At 53.0% G+C, this 16,915-nt stretch overlaps 1 protein-coding gene across 2 annotated transcripts in view; it reads left to right on the forward strand.

The window, feature by feature from the left end:
- The window catches only part of LINGO1 (leucine rich repeat and Ig domain containing 1), a 158,699-nt gene that overhangs the window by 99,178 nt on the left and 42,606 nt on the right, over nucleotides 1–16,915 (forward strand). The window lies entirely within an intron of this gene.

Raw genomic sequence — 16,915 nt, forward strand, 5'->3', positions numbered from 1 at the left:
GGGGATGGCTTCCAGCTGGGACCTGGGGCAGGTGGGAGGTGTTCAGTCAGTCCATCGTGCTTGCTCAGGGGAGTGTTTTACCAGGGGGAGAGGCCTCTAAAATGAGTATTTGGATGGTGGTGATTTTGAGAAAGGGCTTTGTAAAGGGATTGTGTGACTCTGCTCGGGAGGGTTTGCTCCAGCTCGTGTTACATCAGGGAGGGACAAACGCTGCCCACGTGGAGTGATTCAGGCGGACAGCTGGGGAATGCCGGGCAGGAGCAGTTTTATCCTCCAGGAGAGGGCAGGCGAGAGGGTCCTCCAAAAGCGCTGCCTTTGGAGATGGCTCTGCTCTCCTTGCTCGGCTCCCCCGGCTCAGCTCCTCCGGCTCAGCTCCTCCCCACGCTCTTGCCGGGACAGTTAAAAGAGGCAGGAGCAGCTTTGGGCTTGTTCTGCACATCCCCATCCTCAGCTGGCTCTGGGAGCTGTCAGCCTGATGCAGGAGATGCGTGAGACAGCAAACATCAGAGCTGGCTGGGCTGAGGTAATTTCCCAGCATGTCAGTCCTCGAGAGAGAATAAAAAGGATCTCTCGGTGAAGAGCAGAGTTTGGTTTCCTAATGAAAAAAAAAATTAGGATGATTCAAGCATCTTTCATCTGCCACAGCTGGGGGAGGGTTTGTTGAAACTGGATGTTGTCCAAGGTAGTAGGAGATGGAGGAAAGTGCTGGCATCTCTGTTTGACAGGAGTGGTGGCACTGGGAGGGGCACTCCTACCTGGGCAGAGCACAGGGGCTCACTGGGGTTGCCCAGGGCTGGTGCTCCATGCCTGGTTCAGGGAAAAGAGAATCAGAACAGTGAAGCAGAACTCTTTCACACTCAGATATGTCATTTCTCCCTTATGTTGCTCTTTGCTCAAAGCAAAGAGCAGGCTGCATAGGCTCAACCTGGTGCATGCAAAAAAGGGACCTGTCCTTACCTTGCCTCACATTCCTGTGTGAGAGGAGCCTGTAGAAGGCATTTCCAGCTTTGCAGGGAGGTGTTTGTAGCTTCTTGTTGCCGTTTCCTGTTTTATGGTAATCAGGAATGAGCCCAGACATCCCTCCCTGCTCCCACAGGTGCTCTGTGTGCATTGGACCCTGGGAGAAGCTGTGTGTGAAAGATGCTCCAAGGAGGAGCTCCCACTGTGTCAGGGCTGACAGAGCAGCTACAGGGACCATGGAAATAGCAGTTTTCTGTGAAAATACCTTCTCAACAGCAAGCTCTGAAGTGCATTTATTTTTAGTGATTGTCTCTTAAAACAAAATTCTGCTGGGAAATGATCCTGCTGGTTAAAGTCCTCCTGAAAATATAAGCACCAAGAGCCATCTGCTCTGTGTTTGGATTTGGGTGTTTTCTTTCAGAGTGCTCTTTGCAAAAACTGAAGGTTTTTCCTAAGAACAGTATATAGAAAACGAGGTGGTTTTAGTTTTCCTTCTGCCTTTTCCTTTGAGAAAAGGAGAAAAGTTTTTTTCCTAGGGAATTTGGGATAATGAGGGAGATGGGTGTGTGGTCAGTTTCTCAGGCTGCTCTGTCCACTAAGCAGTGCAAGAAGAGGGCAGCCAGGCACAGCTGGGGTCCTAAACACCCCACAGACCCCTGCCCTGCCCAGAAGCTTGGAGGGAAGCAGGATGTGGTGCTGGGAGCAGGGATCTCAGCCTGAACATCCAGCAGGCACAGAAGCTCTCTCCTCAAGGAGCCTGCAAACCTTGGGCTGGATGATGTGGTCAGAGGCTTTATTTAGTTCTGAGCCTGAGTGGATTTTTAATGCATGAATTTTTAGTGTTCAAACTGAGTCGATCTTTGAACTGCTGTGGTTTCTGAGGGATGTTTCTCTTCCTCTCTGACTGCATGTGCCATAAATGCTCCCAAAAAATCCCCCATGTCCTCTCTAGCTCTGGTGATGTGGCCATGGACTTGCAGCAGGGCTTCCACCAAGCCCCTGTGGAATGTTTTGGATTCTATTGAAAAGCAAGTTTTTGGTGCCAAGGTTACATCAAAAGCCCCACGAGCTGGGGGGACATGTAGGAGTGGCAGCAGTGTTGGGGCTGTCCCCAGGGACAGTGGGGACACCAGGACCACTCTTGTCTTCAGCTGCCCCAAATGCTGTGGTTAAACAGTGGGGCTGGGAGAGCTGAGAGAGAGCTGGGCTGGAGGAAGGAGTGTCACACAGGGAGAGGTGTCTGTGGTCTCTTCTGGAACATTGGCTTCTTCACCCCAGTAGAGCCAAGGGAAGCCCTGAATTTCTGTTCTGTGCCTTACCTGGTTCCCACTTGGCTCTCTGGATTAAAACAGATTTCTTCTCAAACATCTCCCTCCAAGGGCTGACAAAGCTATTAAGAGATTTTTCTGTTGTTAAAAATAATTCTTAATTAATTAAAAATAATTATTAATTTTGCAAAAATCTACCAAGCCAGGCAGAGAGCCCTGCCCAAGGGTGGCACCATGAGTGCATTTGCTGGATGTCACCATCAGCAAATTTGCTGTTGCTGTCACCATTTGCTGGATGTCCAGCAGCTCTGCAGAGCCCATTGATGGGATCTTACAGAGTGTCTGATGCTCAGGGTTTGGTGGGGACCATCAGGGACTCTTTGTGGCAGGAATCTGGGCACTGTGTTTGTGACTCTGGGAGGCTTCTGAGGTTTTCTAGCAGTTGAGGCAGCTCTCCCTTCTCTTGGGCTGGGAGATGATATCGTGTGCACACACAGCTTTGGGATGTCACATCAATGTTAACCACAGGGAAGAAGTGAGAGTGGAGGTGGGTGTGCATGGCAGTTTGTTTCTTTGGGTTTATGCCTTGATACTTTCTGCTTAATTGCACCCTGACATGCTCCAAGGGGCAAGGAAGGGTTTTAAAGCAGCTTAAAAAAAATAAAATTACCTTCCATGAAATATTTAGGATAGCCTGACTACTTTTTAAAGACTGTTCTAATTACTCCTGCAAGGCTTCCACTTCTCCTGATCTCACTGCACATGGAGAGAGGCAGCAGGAGTGTTTGTCCTGGTTAGCACTGAGGGGCTGGGATGGTTTGTATTCACTGCAGGGAGGTGATCACTGCATTGACCTTGGAGATGGTGAGTTGGGAGTCAGAGGGCTGCTTTGTTCCTGTGGATGTTTGCTGGTGATGGACTCAGGGCTTGGAAGGGAATGGAGGCAGCTTAGTGACATATTAGGGTGTACTAGGTACAAGAATAATGCCCTGGTGCACCCCATGGCTCCCTCCTGGCTGTGTCCTGCCCCCCATGGCTGTGGGGAGCATGTGGCTTGCCTGTGGAGACAGGCTGCTCTAGGAAGTGCTCTCCCAGTGCTGTGAGGTGTGATCCAAAATTAGCATCCCATTCACTTGCTCTTAGCTCTGTTAGCTCTGCAAGGCTAATAGGGCTTAAAAAAAAAAAAAAGTCTCTTGTCACCAAAATCAGCAGCTCTGACTCAGAACATGCAGAGGGAACAGACTTGCTGATTAAGGCAATGTTGATGTTGTAAGTGCTCACCCGGCCACAGCAGGGCCCTGGGACTTGCCTGAGAATCTCTCTCAGAGCCTGGGAGGGGTCCTTGGTTCCCATCTTGGTGCCTAAACCACCAAGTGAGGAGGATGAAGGCGTGAACATCAAAGCCAGCCAAGCCATGGAGTGTTCCCAGTGCCGTGCCATGTTCCACAATTAATCACTGCCACCCACACTCCACCTTCTCCCTTCCTTGAATCCTCCCTTGCCTGGCTCTGGAGCAGGGAATGGAAGCAGCTCCAGTTTTATGAATCAATCAAAGACAATGGCTGCTTTTGAGGGCTGCTGATTTAGAGAGCCCTTTGCAAGCATGTGTGCAATGTGATTTCTTATCAGAGCACAGCTCTGGAGGAGCTTGCCAAGAGGAGCTGTTCCAGCTCCAGGCCACATCCTGGGGAGACGGCCTGAGCGGTCCTTTCATCTACAAATAAAACAAACAGGAACAAAGGAGGCAATAATATTGACTTTCATCATTGATATTTCCATTTATCTCATACAGTTACTAATAATTAGTATTTCTGGAGCTGGATGGGTATAGCTCATAATCTCACTGTTTCAGGGGAGCCTGTTAATGTCACTGCCAAAACCAGGCATGCATAAAGCACTGGGCAAGTGCCAGTGCACTGCACTGGGTGGAGGGATGGGAATGGAGCAGGGCTGAACCTGGAGGGGAGGTGAGAGGCTGTGGAGCAGGGAACAGTGGGGCAGCAGCTCTGGGGAAGGGACACAGTGGGCAGGGCCTGAGTCAGCACTGCTGTGCCTATGGTGGGGTGAGAGAGCTGTGTGAGCTGGGCCTCATGGGGCTGCCATCATCCAGCCCCCTGCTGCACCTTCTGGCACAGCTGGAACACAGCTGGGCTGTGCTGGGAGGGAAGGGCAAGACTGGCACTTGGTGCCAGTGGGAGGATGTGCTCCAGGTGGAGGATCTGCTGAGATGCAACCCCAGAGCCCTCCCCAGGGTGTGATGTGCCCCCAGACTGTGGCAGCAACCCCCCCATGTCTCCAGGACCCTGGGATCTGTGGGGAACCAGGGCAGGGATCTGTCCCACCTGCCCCAGGGCACCTGTGTGGTTCATGCACACACTTCCCACAGCACCTGCTTGGTTTCCTGGTGCTTCATTAGTTACTCCCTGTTCTCCTTTAAACCCAGTTATGGTGCAGTCTATGGGTGCCTTGTGCCTGTGTGTGCACAGAGCTGGCCTGGATCTCCTCTGGCATTCCAGAGGAGGTGGGACTCTGAGGTTTCCATGCTGCTGCTGCTCTCCTGTGTTTCTGTGGAAGCTTTGACACACAACTGCTCTGCCAATCATCCTGGGTCAGTCTGGAGGCCCATTTCTTGCATCTGTGTTTTTAATTGTCCTGTTCAGTGCGCATCCTGACCCCTCCTGTGAGGGATGGCATCCAGCATTCCCAATTCCACAGGAGCTGCTGTCAGGGCAGCCTCAGGGACCTGCAAGCAGCGAATGCAAATGCAGGGCGGTGCTTTTATTAGGATTTAAATGAGTTTAAGACTGTTCAGAATTACAATGTGATTTGAGCCAGGAGGGGCTTATAAAACTGGTATGAGTTCATATATTACACAGTAAACATGCCCAAGCCCATGGCTCCTGCTCAGCACTGTCCTCACCGAGCTGGGGAGAGCAGTGGGCAGCTGCTGGGGCTCAGCCCTGTTGCCCCAAGGTGTTCCCATGGGGAAAGGCTCTTTGGGATGGGAGATGGGCTGCAGTCATGGAGCTGGCTGTGCAGGGAAGCTGCTCCCTGTTAATAAACCTGAGCCTGTGGTGCAGTACAGGTGTGTACAGTCTCTGGCTGAAAGGTAGAGGTGCAGGAGGGGCTTGTGGGCGTGTTTTGGGTCAGAATGACACTACTTTATCCATTCTTCCCTTTATAGCTCCCCTGTGTGAAGTGGCAGGCATGCCTCAGTGCTGGTTGTGCTGGAGGATGCTGTGCAGTGAGTTGTGCCTTCCCTGGGTGCTGGTGCAGCACGGGGCCACCTTTTCCTGGGCCAGACCCCACTCCAGGTATCTGGGAGCAGTGAACTTTCTCCAGCTGGTCCAGGCTGTGCCAGCCCCAGCTTGTACCTCCCTGGAGACCTCACAAGCACACAGGTCACCTGCTGGTTGTACAGGCACTGCTCATGAAGGCTTTAATGGCCATTAATAAAATCACTGGCAGCTCTGTGCGGAGATGGGTGCTGTGAGAGCTGTACCTGTGTGCCCAGGAGTCCTGGGCCTGTGACACCTGGGAGCCACCACAGCGATGGAATGCTCATCTGCTTCCTCAGCCAGAACAGGAATGAAAGGGAAGCTTGAGCTATTGGCTTGGGATGTTCGTGCTTCGCCTCGTTTCAGTGCCGTGCTTTTGATCTCTGAAGGATACAGCTGAATATTTGAATGAGAAATACGTGGTAGTGTTGAAATCCTAGACAAAATGCCTTTTGTGCCTCCCTGCATGTTTATTTGCGTAAGAAAGTGTTTTGCTGGAGAAACACAGGAAGGAGCTGGAGGGAGGGGAAGGCGGGCGGCAGTGAGAGCTTTGGGGAGCTCACAGTGCAATTCCAGGACACTTAAGAGCCTCTCATTGTCAGTGGCAGACAGTGACATCGGAGGCAGCTCAAGCAATTGGCTGAGACAAATTGTTTCGTTTGATGTCTTTGTTGGTACCTCACTGGTTAAGTTCCTGCGTGATATATTTATTATTATACACAAAGCACACGAGAATTACAGCCATACATACATATGTGCATCTCAGGATGCACAGTTCTCTCCCATGAATGACCTTGCAGCAGTAAATAATGTCCCCAGCCTGCGTGATGCTCCTGAGCAGCTGGATGTTTGTTCTGTAGGTCCGGGGGGCGAGGGAGCCAGGCCCCTTTTGGGCTCCTCACGCCGGGGAGCGGGGCTGCCGCTGTGTTTGCCACAGGAGGGAGCATTCCCCTCGTTCCCAAAGAGAAAGGTTTCACTGGCTTCAGGAGACACCGAGGGAAGCGCCTTTGACAGGCAACATGCTGCTAAAGAAAGCTGCTTTCCCCAGAGAGGGAAAATTGCTGCTGGTGCCTGCAGGAGAGGGGAAGGTGGAGGTGTGACAGAGAGCAGCCCCGCTGCTCTGCCCTGCTCGGAGGAGAGCTGGCAAAGAGGGATGTGAAGGCACCCTGGTGGAGAGACCCGCTGGGGGCATTTGGATGGCACTGGGGAGGCTCAGCTGCCCTGTTCCCGTGGAGCCCTGGCTTTGGGCAGCCCTGCAGTGCTGTCCTCGGGGTGGGGAGGGGGGAGGAGGGGCTGTGTTCAGGGCTACGTTGGCTGGGAGATGTGAGCTGCATCCAGCAGCCCAGATCAAAGGCACCTCAGCCAGCAACATCCACCAGAAAGCCTTTAATGCCCAGCCCTGGAGCAGGGAGATTTGCTCAAGGGACTCATTTCCTTGCCTGAATGTAAAAAACTGTGTCAACTTGACATTCAGGAAATTTTATTTAGTACCTTTTTATTCATTTAACAGTTTAGTTAATTGCAATGCTTTTTTTTTATTTTATTTTTATATACTTCTTTTTAATTCATTCCAGCTTTGTCCTTCTATGCACTTTGTTCTTTAAAGCCATTTCATGATGGGTGTTTATTGTCTGTGCTGGTTCTCTGAGTGCATGGGGAAGGAGGGGGGTGCCCCAGCTGCACCCATGTGCCAAAGCCATCAGTAGCTCTGGTGACACAAGCCTGTCTCAGCAGATCAGGACAAGATATCACAGAATTGTTTAGGCTGGAAAATACCTCTTAAGATCATTAAGTCCCACCACTAACCCACAAGCCCACTGCTGAACCATGTCCCCAGAGACCTGCTTCTGTTTTGCTTAATTGTTTGTTTGGGGCAGAAAAGCAGAAAAAGGAAAATGTCCTGGGGTTTCATTGTGCTATTTTCTGTATGAATTAATTGCCACTTTCCTTTCGTAAGAAAACTTTAGTTGGGAAGTTCCTTGACTTTTGTTTTAGAGAGCTGGGTAAATCCTTGGAAATGTCCAGATGTAAAGTGAAATGTCATTTTAGTTCTCTGTTTTAGATTTACCAGCACTTAGCAGAAAATGTTTTCTTCTATTAAGCTAATTCTTACTGAATTGTCAAAATTTTGAAAAGATAATAATTGCAATAATTACCCTAATGGTAATGGGCTTTCACAGCCTTGACTTTTACCACAGCTAATTGTGCTCATCCATTCCTCCTGCCTCCTCCTCCTCACTCAGACTTTTCCCCAGGCACTGTGGGTCCCTACACAGCACCCCATATGTGACCTCTTGCATCCAAACTTGCAGCAGCCCTGGCCCTGTTGTGTACTGAACTCACCAAGCCTTGCTGGAGCTGCCTGTGCCTGGTATTATCCAGGTGGATGAGCTCGAGTTTCAGCTGGACCTGCTTCCAGGAGGTGCCTCAGGACAGACCTTTGTGCTGGGAGCCCCATGGCATCCATGCCTGCAGTCTCTGCCACCAGATCCAAGCCTTGACTTGTCCCCTTCCTGAGCAAGGCCCACTGTGCCCGTGTGCCCGTGGGGTGTTAGCCCAGTGCCCAGTGGATGAATCCAGTGCTGGGAGCAGTTTGCCCTCCCTGTGCAATCCTGGCTTGGCCTGTGCGTGAGCCCCAGCCAGGAGAACACAGTGGGCAAAGATGTCAGGAGCTGTTAGAGCGTGTGCAGGGAGCTTATATAAAGGGATCCATTTCCACTGCCCTGCTCGTCTGCTGCAGTCAAAATACAGCACCACAGCTGCGGGGGTGCAGTGGCAGGGCCGACCACAGTGAGCCAATGCATGGCTGCTGCATCTCCCTGACTGCAGCCCCTAATGCACGGCTGCTGCCGTGGGTGCTGCATCTCCCCGGCCCCGCCGCAGCCCGCAGCTCTCCCTGCTGTGAGTCCTGGCTCCCTGGCGCTCCCCAGCTGCCAACCCCGGCCCTGCCGGGCTCCCCTCCAGCCGGGGAGCGGCTCTGCGGTGCTCGGAGCAGGAGCCGCCCCGGGAGCTCCCAGCTGAGCCCGCCGCAGGGCCCCGGGAGCAGCAGGGCCGTGTCAGGGATCTCTCCCTGCTCAGTGATGGGTGTGTCAGGGATCTCTCCCTGCTCAGGGACAGGGGTGTGTCAGGGATCTCTCCCTGCTCAGTGATGGGTGTGTCAGGGATCTCTCCCTGCTCAGGGACAGGGGTGTGTCAGGGATCTCTCTCTGCTCAGGGACAGGGGTGTGTCAGGGATCTCTCCCTGCTCAGTGATGGGTGTGTCAGGGATCTCTCCCTGCTCAGTGATGGGTGTGTCAGGGATCTCTCTCTCTGCTCAGTAACAGGGGTGTCAGGGATCTCTCCCTGCTCAGTGATGGATGTGTTAGGGATCTCTCTCTGCTCAGTAACAGGGATGTGCCCGTGGGCACACACGTACCAGAGTGCCCTTGAGGCACTGGCACCTGGTGTCTTCATCTCCATTATTTAGAGGCTGTGAAGAGCATCTCAATCTGCCCCGTCGCTCCGTGGGCACATTGTGGGGCCACTGGGGATGACTGGCTGGCTGGCACTGGCAGGGGCCAGGAGATGGTGCCTTAGGCAGAGGGGACAGTTGATGTTTGTGTGCTCAGACCCCCTTAGCCAGGGCAGGGTGACAGCTGTTCAGCTGAACCTGTGCTGAGACTCCTTAGAGATGTGATGTGGGGAGATGAGCAGTGTGTAGGGATCTGTGCTTCCCTTCTTCTTCTCCAGAATACTTTCATGCATTCCTTGGCAGGGCTTATCTCACCTGGACCCTTCGTCCTGGGGACACCTGGCTTTTTTCTGCCACTGTGCTGGGCAGCAGACACGCTCTGTGTGGCTTGGAGGGAGCAGTGCATGTGCCCATGTGCCTGGGCTTGGCAGAGGCTCAGGGATGCTTTGGGCAAGCCTTTGCCATTGTGTTCTCCCCCTTCTCCCCTAAAAGTCCCTTGCATCTCCTCTGGAGTCCGTGCTGAGGCTGTGTGCCTGTGGAGAGCAGTGTGTTTGTCCAGGAGGTGGATGGGGGTGGCTCTGCCCTCCAGCAGCCCTGCTCCATGATCAGGCCCCGTGAGGATCATCCTCTGGCCAAGGCACCATGTCTTTGTTCTCTAACTGCAAACTTCTCCTTACTGAGGGCTCCATGAGCAGAGCCTGGTGCAGGAACTGGCAATATGAATCCTGAAACCTCAATGCACTGAGCAATTTTCATCAGAGGTTTTCACACCTTGCCTTTCTCTGCTCTCTTTTTCCCCTGATTTCTCCTCAGTTAGGAGGACATGGAAGCAGGTCTCCTGGGCTTTGCTGGGTAGCTCACCACCACTCCTCACCTCTCACTGGTGCAGGCAGAGCAGTTGATGGGGCTGTGGGGATGCAGCAGAGCTGCAAAACTCTTCCCAGCACTGGCTGAACTGAGGCAGAGGCCACCAGCCATCACCCACCCCATCCCCCTGAAATGTCACTTGCTTTTAAATGCACTAGTAGTTTAAAATAAGAATAACCTGCTCTAGGGCTTCTTAAACCGTGGAATTAAATATGGTTCTAGTCTCTAGGCAGAGTCTGACTCTTCAATTCTAAATCTGCTCAGCCAAGCGAAGTATTGCAGGGGGAAAGAAATCAATATTTCTCATGCCTGGCACAGAGAGGAAGCTGTCTGTGTGTGGCTGCAGGCGTGCAAGTGCAGATGTGCACCCAGTGAGGCTGGGGCTGGGAGGGTGGCAGAGCTGAGACCTGGGATGGAGAGAAGAGCATGGTGTCTGCAGTGCCAGTGCTGTGTGCTGCTCCAGGAGAGCTGTGGGGGTGAGTCCATCCTACTCATGTGTGTGGCACAGCTGGGCTTCCCTCCATGGGGTTCCCAGCACAGTCCTTAAGAGAAGGAAACACAGTTTTTCTCATTTCAAGAGGTGTAATTTAGTAGCCAGTGTGAGGCTGTGAGTTTATTGCAGAGCAGGTGTGCTCTGCATGTCCTGGTTTCTGGTACCTGGTGTGTGGAGCTGAGCTGTGCAGGAGATGGGAATAATCAGGGATTCTAGCAGAGTGAAGGACTTTCCCAAGGACCCACAGGCCCCATCATTTGGAGGATGGGAGTGGTTGAGATAGGCAATGGATGGGGTGCTGATCTGGGTGCACTGCATGCAGCACTCTGTGTAGCCTGTGGTGGTGTATCCTGGGCATGGCTGTCCTTGTCCACGGTGTTTCTCTTGCCCAGAGGACATGGGCTGTGTGGTGAATGGCCCCTGGTGTCTGCTGTGGGAGCACTGCTGAAGATTCCCATCCTTCCCTGCAGAAGGGATCTACAGCTGGGGCTGTAGTTCAGGGCCAGGTGAAGCTGTTTCTGCCAGGTCTGGGTTCTCCAGGTGGTTTCTGTCCAACCTCTCTCCCCTCTGTCACTGCTTTGCAGAGTTCTGCTGTTCTCCCTCTCTGCTCCTCCATGGAGTGTGGTGGGAGGAGGGAGCTGTGCCACCGTGTTGGGATCAGGGGTGGAGGAGGATCTCCATCTGCAGTGGGAAGGACAAATGTTACTGACCTGCTCTGGCATCTGACCAAACCACAGACACTCGACCCTCCCAAAAAGCCTCTCTGATAGCTTAATTTCTTAATTGCTATCTGTGATCTGGATGTCAGCTCTGGCACTCCTCCAAGATCTGTCACTTCAGCAGGCTGGTGCTCACTGCCACCTTGCTTTGGTCACTATTTTCAGCTCACCTGAATAACTGACTGGAGAGTCTCTCCTCTCCCTTCCGGCCACCTCTGCTGCCCCTGAGGGCAGTGGTGAGTATTGAAGGAGCTCAACAAACTGAGGAGTGCCAGTTTAAGGCCCCGGCTCCAAACTCCCCAGCCTTGGCCAGACAGCAAGGGTTGGAGCTGAGCTGTGTGTTCTGAGCTCCCAGGTAGAGTCAAGCACAGTGCTGGGCTCAGGATGGAGAGCATGGTCAGGAGCCTGGGGGTGAGTGGGACCCAAAGGAGAGCTGCCCTCTGTGGGCTCTGTTACTGGGCGATGGGAATTCCCAGTGGTTCCAGCTCCAGTTAAAGCAGTGCCATGAACTTGGGCAGCAGGAGCTTACAAGCTGCAGCACAGCAAGGTTCTGTATCTCAATAAGCAGCACTCCAAGGCAGACCTGAAAATAAATATTTGAGGAAGAAATAGTACTCTGTCTTCTGTTGTCTCTCCTCCTTCCCTTTCACTCTCTCTCCTCCCCCCTTCTCCTGTCTTTCACGTATGACTGAGCACAAGAGTTCATTGTTAAAGGGGGTTTGTTTTCTTGTGGGTTTTTCCCTTTCTCTACTTCCCCAAGGAGGAAACTCCAGGTGCTGCACTGTTAACCCCATACAACAGCAAGGGCTGTCTTCATGCTGAGTTTGTCCGTGCCCAGGATGATGGGTGCTTGTTTTTTTTGCTGTGCTTAGTTTGTTTGCCATGATAAAACACAAGCAGACGGCTCTTCCTTTTCCAGGGAGCAGATATGATGGGATCAAGCTGCCTGAAGTCTGTAAGTGTGGTTCAGCCCAACACTACAAGTTTCCTCATTCTTAGCAGGTCAGCAGTGCCATGAGGGATACTGCTCCTGGTCCCTGTTCTTGGTGGGAAAGGTTAAAATTGGGCCAGAGAGGAGACAGCTGGGCTTGTGCTTTCCTGGAAAAAAAGGAGTCAGAGGCTGCTAAGCTGGGGATGGATGTGAAGGTCAGGGCTTGTGGCACTCCATGTCAGACAGAAGGTGAGCTACTGAGGCAGAGGTGGGAACATCAGCCTGCCACCAGAGAGAGGGGTGCCCATGCCAAGGTGGTGTGCACCCTGTGTTTGTTGTACGGGGCTATCAGGGAAAGTTGGGGTGCTGTGTGCAGAAGTTGGTCCTGGAAAAGTGAATGCAGAGTCAGCCCACAGGCTTTGCAATCTCCCACTGCATCTGAGGATCCGTGGGCTGGGAAAGGAGCATTGGCATCATCTAGAGCCCTCCTCTGAGCGTGAAGGAAAGTGTTAGGAGAATTCAACTGTAAAAGTAGAGGTGAAGAGTGGTTGTGAGAAGGGAACGGGGAAGGAAAAGGCTCCAAAGAGGAAATGGGCCTGAAAAACGCAGAGGTGGTTTAAGGATATCTGAGACGTCACAGGCAAGGGAGATGGGCCGGGGGAGATGGAACTTTGAGAGAAGTCTTCTCAGACTGGCTGCAAATGTTTGCTAAGCTCCTGGGCTATATTTAGTAGGCTCCATGCTCTTTGGAGAGCTCTCCAGGCAGATGGTGAGGAGCGCTTTGCCAAATGGTGGGAGCCGTGTCGGAAGGGGGTGCCCAGCGTTCGGGGATGGACATTTAATGTCAGCTTCGCCCTTTCTGCCGAGCGCTCGCTTTGCTGCCCGCTGGACAGGGCTGCCAGATGGCCAAATATTTGCTTAGAAATTAGCAATGGGAAACAGGCGAGGCAAAGCCCTACACTGGAGAAACCCAGGGCCCGGATTGGACTCTTCCTGCTGTGCGGGATGGTCTCTGCAGAGCGGGGCTGGGTGGATCCACTGTGGGGGCAGCACAAGGAGATCTCAAAGCCAATGAGCCTGGGCACAGCACTGTCATCTCTCCCCTCCTCACTGGCACAGTCACGGGCCATTACTCAGGCGTGTGCAGCCTCTGGCTGTGTTTGCTTTAAACCAATATGCAGAGAAAAACAGCTTTCCTCTCTAGGTAAAAAATAATGCTGCTTGGTCTTGTATCTGTGCAGTATCTCACTGAATGGGATATGACTGGAATGAAATTTGCAGGCACTAATGCAATAGAAGTACTCGTAATTTGTGTGTGTGCCTGTGTGGGCACAGGCAGTGTACCTGATCTGGTGCTGAGCAGCATTCCATATGGTCCTGCCCTTCTGGAGCTCACCTGTGAAAAGCCTTCATGGCTCATTTGGGGTGTCTCTGCATCACACCTGAGCTGGGGCTCTGTGCCAGTGGGGAATTAAAGCCTGAGAAATGCCAAAAGATTTTGAGGTTGAGGGGTGGACAAGGGACCACAGGGATGTGCACAGCCTCTCACCAAGGTAGTGCTAATGCTGCCTCTTGCAAGTCCTCCCAAATCACAGGAATGTCCAGCTCCCTGCTCTCTGCAAGCCTTTACTCCAGAGGCATAAAATTATTTTAAAAACAGATAAATTTTAAAATAATGGCTTCCTTTTATTTGCTGCCTGGAGTTGGAGCGGGGTGCTTGCACATTCCCCAGTGCTCCTGCACTGGCCTCTCTCCTCTTCTGTTGCTTTCTTATGAAAGCCAAGCTTCCTGTGTCTTGACTCCAGGGGCTGGGGCTTGGAGAAGCTCTACCTCGTTAATGCTGGCAATAAAATCATAAGTGCTGGCTACACTGCTGTAAAACTTTTACTGCTGTGGGAAGAGGAACAGCGAATCCTCCCTCTCTCCTTTCTCTCCTTCCATGCTGCTCCCCAACTCTGGCTCTGCTCATCCTCCAGGGCTCTGAGCCTTTGTGCCAGGCAGTACTGAGTGCATCCCATTTCCCTCTGCTTCTGCTCCCTTTGATCCCCTCCCCATCCTGCATCCCTGTGCCTGTTTTCTGCTGCTCTGGCCCCGCTGTGCCCCATGGCAGTGTGCTCCTGTCCCTTCCATGCTGTGTATCCCTGTGTCTGTTTTCTGCTGCTCTGGCCCTGCTGTGCCCCATGGCAGTGTGCTCCTGCCCCCTTCCCTGTCCCTTCCATGCTGTGTGGCTGCTCAGCTCCATTTGTGGTGTGCTCTGAGGGAGAGGAGCTGTAAGAAACTCCCCGTGTGTGGGGCCATGCGTGCATTTTGCATTTCATGGCGCCTGGAAGCGTCGTCTGCCTTCCCACAGCATCCCTTCCGTATTTATAGATGGCAGCGGCGTTATCCGTGCGCACACAGATCGAGCACGACGCTTTGCTATAAATACAAATGCTCTGTAATTATCCTTAGAACTATTTAGCCCAATTCAAAGGTAGATTAAATAATGAATGTGTGTGTGATACGCCTGTCGACATCAACAAATGGAAAGAGACATCTCTGGATGCATATCTGGAGGTTTCCCTGGTGAAGGAGGTGGGGGAGGGAGCTGAGCCGAGCGTGGCTGGAAGTGCCTCTGTCTCAGGGCTCAGGTGGGGACTGATGGCCACACTCAGCTCCATGGTGGCCTCGTGGGACTGGTGTTCAGGAGGCACCGTGCCAAGGGGTGGACAAGGAGGATCAGCAGGAACAGAAGGCATTGGTATTCACAGCTACCCATGGCTCTGCATCTTTGCCCTCCACTTTCACTGGTCTCAGGAGAAAGGAGAGGTAGTTTCAGGCTAGGCTGCTGATGGAGAGCTGTGGAAGGTGTGGGATAAGGCTCCCCAAGGCCTCTGGCCCCTTGTTTCATGTGGTAATTGATTTCCTCTGAGGCCATGCATGCTCTGGCATGTTTCCCTTCTCACAAGCTGGTCCACAGCAGAGCCATGTGGGGACCCTGGCTCTCTCCCCTCTTTTGGCTCCTGCCCCTGGCACCCCTTGGAAAAAAGGAAGGGGGAAGCTTTAGAGCCCTTGCACAGGACCTGCGTGGTTCTGGCTGAGGATGATGTGGCTTTATTAGCATCACAAAGGGGTGAGGCAGAGGACAACTGACACTTGGGAAGACCAGAGGATTTAAAGGCAAGGATGGATGTGTGAGAACCCCTAAACACTGTGTGTGCCCCAGGAGGGGAGTTTGCAAAGCCGGTGGAAGAACGAGAACAGCCAGCACTGCCTTTCACACAGGAGCTTCTGTCTCTTTGCCTTTCCCAGGTGCAGTGAAGCCTCAGCTCCCAGGGCACAGCTCCATTAGCTCCTGTGTGGCTGTGCTGGGTCTCAGCCCTCCCTGAGTTCTGTGTCACATCGTGGGCTGCTCCCCTGCCCTGGGGACAGCAGCATCAGGAGCCAAAAGGGAAGCGGGGCTGGGAGGAAGGGCTCCATCACAGTAACTAATAACTATGTGCTGACAAATTGAATTATACCTTTTCCAGTTGCCTGCACTATTGATCAGAGGAAAGGTTTGTGTTTTTGTTAGGCTATTTTTTTTTCTTTTTCTTTTTAAGTTACAGTTGCAATGTCCTGGGGGCTTATAATGAACTAAATAAGGTCAGGTTAGCAGAAGAATCAGATATACTCTGTCAGCAGAAGCGTGGGCTTTTCCTGGTGACTCTGAGTGGAGAGGAAAGCAGCAGCAGCTCCTGCTCCTCCATGCCCTGGTGCATGGGGGTGTCCTGCTCTAGGCTCCTGCTCCCTGGAGGACTGCTTGGAAAAGGGCTGATGTGGGTGGCTGTGCTTGGCCTGATCCTGAGGAGCAGTGTGGCAGGATCAGGGGGAACTGGGGCTCACCAGGCCCGTGTGTCACCAGCCCCAGGTTGTGCCAAACTGTGCTGCCCTGGCAGCTCCATGGCCCCTGCCCTGCCTGGGGGGGCTGCCAGGAGAGGCAGCAGATGCCCAGGGGCACGCAAGGAGCCAGGATGTGGCCAGGCACAGCACCTGCCCCGTTGCTCTCTGTGGGGTCCCTGCCTGGGGAAGCTGGTGGTGTTCAGTTCTTTGCTGCAGAGCCGAGATCCTGCTGTGAACTCAATTAAAGCTGTGTTGGGGAAAGGGGGAATAAATTACCCAGATGAAAAGGATGAGTAAAAAAAAACATGTGCAGAGAGCTGCCAGCCCACCTTTGAAAGGCTTTATTGAATTTGGACATGTGTCACCTTGGCAGCAGAAGCTGCAGGGGAAAGGGGAGCACTCCCTGGTGTCCTCCTTTGTGTCCCCACTCCTGGGCTGGGACTGGAGAAGGGTAGGGCTGCTGCAGGAGGAGCAGAGGGTTGAGGTTTTGTGTCTGTGCCAGGACAGAGGTGAGGCTGGAGGCTGCTCTCAGGTGATGGCTTGCAGAGTGTCTGCCTAAGAGGGAAGGGCAGCTGCAGGTCCAGCAAGTGTCCCCAGCAGCCTGTGTGTCCCATGGTGTGTCTAACCTGCTGTTCCCAAAGGAGATCCAGGGGATGTGTAGTGCCTGGCCAGCTTCACAGCCCTGGGGCTGTGCTCAGCCTTGGCCTCGGGTCACCTCTCAGTGAGCAGTAGAAGTAGGGACATTCACATCTTGTTTTTGTGTTACTGTTTACAAAGACCTCTGTTGAAATCTCAGCTGCCCTGGGGTGGATCTGGATGCTCTCCAGAGCTGTCTGTGAGCTGGCAGAGCTGCTGTGCTCCACACAGTGGGTTTTCCCACTTAGCACACAAGTCCCCTCCCTGGTGACCTAGCAGCCCCAGGCTTTGGAAGCACAGGCTCTGCCAGGACCAGTTCCCAGCCTGCCCTGGGTCCCTCCTGCTGTGCTGAGACTCACTTCTCTTCTGGATCCTTCCATACAAAATTCACTGATTACAGGCAAGGACCAACGAGCTGTCACCCCTTGTCTCAGTGGATTGGGCCTTGGTG

Source organism: Molothrus aeneus, chromosome 13 (genome assembly GCF_037042795.1).
Source record: "Molothrus aeneus isolate 106 chromosome 13, BPBGC_Maene_1.0, whole genome shotgun sequence".
In the NCBI taxonomy this organism is placed as follows: domain Eukaryota; kingdom Metazoa; phylum Chordata; class Aves; order Passeriformes; family Icteridae; genus Molothrus; species Molothrus aeneus.